This window comes from Ceratosolen solmsi, unplaced genomic scaffold, assembly GCF_000503995.2.
Source record: "Ceratosolen solmsi marchali unplaced genomic scaffold, CerSol_1.0 scaffold14, whole genome shotgun sequence".
NCBI classification, from domain to species: Eukaryota; Metazoa; Arthropoda; class Insecta; order Hymenoptera; family Agaonidae; genus Ceratosolen; species Ceratosolen solmsi.
Window position 1 is genome coordinate 8,165,145 of NW_011948420.1, and position 4,471 is coordinate 8,169,615.

Consider the following 4,471-nt stretch of genomic DNA (forward strand, 5'->3'; position numbering starts at 1 on the left):
TCGCGCTTCTTTCTGTCACGGGTCTCTCCGGACCTCCTTGTGCACCTCTACGCGACCACTGCCGATTCCACAGCTCTCGCACCCTCGCGCTCGCCGTCACCAAAGACGTCACCTAGGGCGCCTCCTCTAGTCCTCCTCGCTGAGTTGGAACTTTCCGCTGGTGTCGGCTAACAACGATTAGTCTCGCATTCCTCAGGTGCGCTCGAGGAGAGACGAGCTCGGTACGGAGAGCGAGAGCGAGAGCGAGAGCGAGAGCGAGATCGTGAACGCGAGCCTGAGCGTGAGCCTGAGCGGGAGTATGAGCGGGAGCGGGAGCGTGCGCGCCCGAGTGAGAGAGATGGAGGGAGAGAACGACGTTGGCGACGACGATGCTGACGGATCTGGGGGACGGAGAGACGTCCTAGACGGTGGCCGTTAGGGGTGCTCCACTGACCGCTGATGAAGTAGGGACCGACGCGGGAGAGCCCTGGACGGTCCAAGAAGTGTCACCGAGGGTTGCCAGAGAGTTGTCCCTTGACGACGACCGAGTCAACGACACGACACACACGCGTACGCGCACTAGTGCACCGCTTCACAGTGGGAGCCAGAGAACTGGGCTGACGGGATGGTCAGGGGGGGGGGTGGCGACGGTGACGGTGACGGTGACGGTGATGGTTATGGTTATGGTTATGGTTATGGTTATGGTTATGGTGCTGGTGGCGGCGAGGGGGAAACGGAGGAGTCGGGTCTCCTCGATCACCTGGCCGTCGTCCTATGCACGGCGGGGCCGCATTCCCTCCTGGGCTGTCGTCGGTCGAGGTCGACCTCGCGCGGTCACCTCGCGCGCCTCTCTAAGCGAGCCAATACGAGCGAGGCGAGTGCGAGCGAGACGGCCTGCGATAACAGAGCAGGGTTATCGAGGGCTGCGAACAATTATCGCCGACAACTTCACCGTGCCTTCGCCACGCTCCACGCGTCGCGCCTTTTTTCGTCCTCGGTCCTAATTCCTGCCTCGCCACTTCCTCCTCCTCTTCGCCTTCGCCTTCACCTTCGCGCGTATTATTTACGTTGGTCGCGGACAGCCCTCGGCAAACAGACAAGCGCCATCTTGCCGTCGCTCGACGCCAGGTGGCGCCACATCACGGACCGCGCAAAGTTTGAAAGACACCTCGGGAGCGCGCGCTTTTTTAATTCGCAGCCGCGGAGGGGAATCCGTTCCTGCGGATCTGAGGCTTTGCATTGCCGCTACACTTTTAACGCCAAGTCTGCGATAATTATCATTAGTTGAGTGAGTTGTGGTAAAAGAGGCCGCGGGGATGTCCGCGGTCGGCTTGGGGACACATTACGCCGATACTATTAGGCACGTATTTACTACTTACATTGGGAAAATCCTTGGCTACAGGTGTGCGTTACTTCCTAGCGGGAATAGTCTCGTCGTTGACCCTTGGCAGGATGGGAAATAAAATTTTCCATCCCCTGAATAGTTCATCTTCCTAACGATCGATTTTTTATACGAGCGAGAGATTCGACCATTGCTTCTCCCTGCGAGCAAATTAATGTGCCTTATTATTATCCTGCCGATTCCCTTTTAAGAGTAGTAAATATTAAGCGATAACGAATTGCCATTGGATACGAAGCTACGAGGCTGTGATACATCGATGAATTTGTTATATATTTAATCGTAAGAGTTTTCGAAATAGATAAGTATGGTGCTTTCTTTCTCTTCGAAATAAGATAACACGATGATAAGAACTTTAGAAGACATTGAACTCTGTGAAAACAAAGATATAGATAGTTCTACTATCCTGAATAAAATTGCATGAGAAGAATATATTATTGAATTCAAGGAAATATTTTTTCGATTAAATGCCGAGAAAATGTTTTGCTGTTACTTGTTCATTTTACGTATATAATTGTCACGAGGTATAATTTTCGTCATTCATTCTGTTAAGAGCCGAAGGATTTCATTAGATTAGTAATCTAAACACGAAATTATTATTGACATCTGATATTATTTATAGAAATATTATTTATCGTCGGAAAATTGCAACATTCATAATAAGAAAGTTCGACGTTGAAGCTCAATGCATATGTATCGTGTTGAAAATTATTAGCTGACACGTAATTATCGAATGGATCGTCTGAATGTTGAACGCTCGATTACCGTTAACGTCTAAATTTTTAAATAATTATAAAAAATTTATTTCATACGTGCATGTTTATTTTTAATAAGCAAGGTAAATATCAAAATTATAATTTCCTTAAGGTAACTTTTTTTTTAATAATACAGTTGTAAAAATATTGCCTTTAATTTTTTATAATTTTATAATTTTACTATATACTTTAAATAATTACACACACACGCACATCCGAATCAATCAATGTATTTTTTTTTTTTTTTTTTTTTTTTTTTTTTTTTTTTTTTTTTTTAAATAAATTATATTTCAGTATAAGATAAAAGTTTTAAAACGTACCACGGATGCTGTATGACCATTATTAATAGAATTCATTAAATGTTTATTGATTTCTAATATTTAATGAAAAATATCTGTTTGTCTCTTTCTCAGACCAGATAACATTAAAATTGAAATGGTTATTAAATAAAATGGACATAATATTAGGTTTCGCTATTAATCAGCTTTTATAGAAAGGCAATGTTTTCATTACTTGTTGGACAATTAGAATGTATAAGATATTTTATTTGCAATGCAAAGTAATGAAGGATAATAATAAGAAAATATCAAATTGTAATTGTCAATATTTTTAACATGCATATCAAAAGTCAAGTAATAAACCTAAAATGTATTAATATTGCGGAAAATAGAAAACAGTTCGTATGATTTTCATTCTAAATTATTTATTTTTCTTCGGGATTGTGTCATTCTAATGTAGGAAAAATTCTTAAATTGAAAATTACAGCTCAAGTAGATAAGAATTTTCAAGCGAAAAAGATAACGTCGAACGAGCCGTTTTAATCCTTTATTATTGCAATTCACAACTATCTGTTCACAAACACGAAATTGTCTTTTTAAGGCTAATATTAAGTTTTGAATTCAAATTTTTTAATCTTTAATTTTATATCGATTAAATAGACAATTTTTATACGAATTGTGTTTCATGAATGAAATAGGCATAAAGTAGCATAGTGACTTACGTAAAATAAAATTAGAATATAATTAGAGAATATCTATTTTGATACATTACGTAATTTTTGGGCTCGTACATAGAGCGCGATGAAAGCGAATTTCATCCTTTACAAATTATTGGGTTTAGCATTGTATTATCATGTTTGATAATACAATTTAATATCACAATAGTTTGAAGATTTTTACATATCCCTCTCATTCAGACTCCTATTTATAATAAATTCCGCCCAAGAAGCTCGACATGGTAGTTGTGCATTGAGAATACTAAATGATTATCTTTTAATTTGTCGACAAAATCTTAATAGAAATCTTAACAGATTTATAGTTGAATTGTACGACAATGGTAAATATTGACATATTGCAATAAAAAAAATTGAAAATTATACGATATTTTTTTTTTAAAGAAGAACAACACGTTTTGTACCGGCTTTGATAATCCCCGCGATCCGAATGTGTTATAAATGCATAATATAGTACAGTGCCTCGTTTATACATTACGAAAGATATTTTCTTTAACTAAACGAGTTTTTCTAATGGCAATGCGTGCGCAATCGTTACGTGTTGCGTTTCATCATTCACGCCGCTCGAATCAACGAACAAAGTCTGAGGAAGATACTTCACATCCGCGCGTGAACCCTGTTAAAGGATTTAAAGGCTGAGACGATTCTTTCGGCCAACGAATTATCACTAGGCACTAAGCTCAATGAAAATATTCAAATGAAAGACACTTTTGTCGCTCATCGTATTGTAAGCAAGAGACCACGTTAATTTATACGATTATTGCAATGACTCTTTTTCGAAAATTGTTGAACACGACTGTATGCGATGTGTTATGGTTTACAATTATCGCGAAATTCTCCTCATATAAGACACGAAGTTATCAACGTGATCAGACTTTGCACCAACATTCCCACCCACGTCCAGTAAGTGCGCGAAGACAAATGCACAGACGCGTCTATTAATCGAAAACGGGCTAATTCCATTCTCCGCGACCCTACATAATAGCGTCACAAAGCCAACAGCGTTGTAATTCGTTATAATAATTGCACCAGAGGTATTTATGAGCCATCGATTCGAATCGCTCCCATCCCCGTGAGTAACTCCCAATGATTTCAGTGCGATCGAGTCGGAAATATCGGCGCAACTCGGAAGTTGCCGCGTACCAAAGGCGAACTAGAGCGCCTCTACTGGCCGTTATCCGTACTCAATCCCCTACGTCGTACAATTGTCCGCGCGAGCTTGGGGATTAAATGCCGTAGGCGCTGCGGCGCACTGGTCGGATTGATGGGGGTTATGGTTTGGGTGGGGGGGGGAGGGTTTTTTTTTTTGGGGGGGGGGGGGGGGGC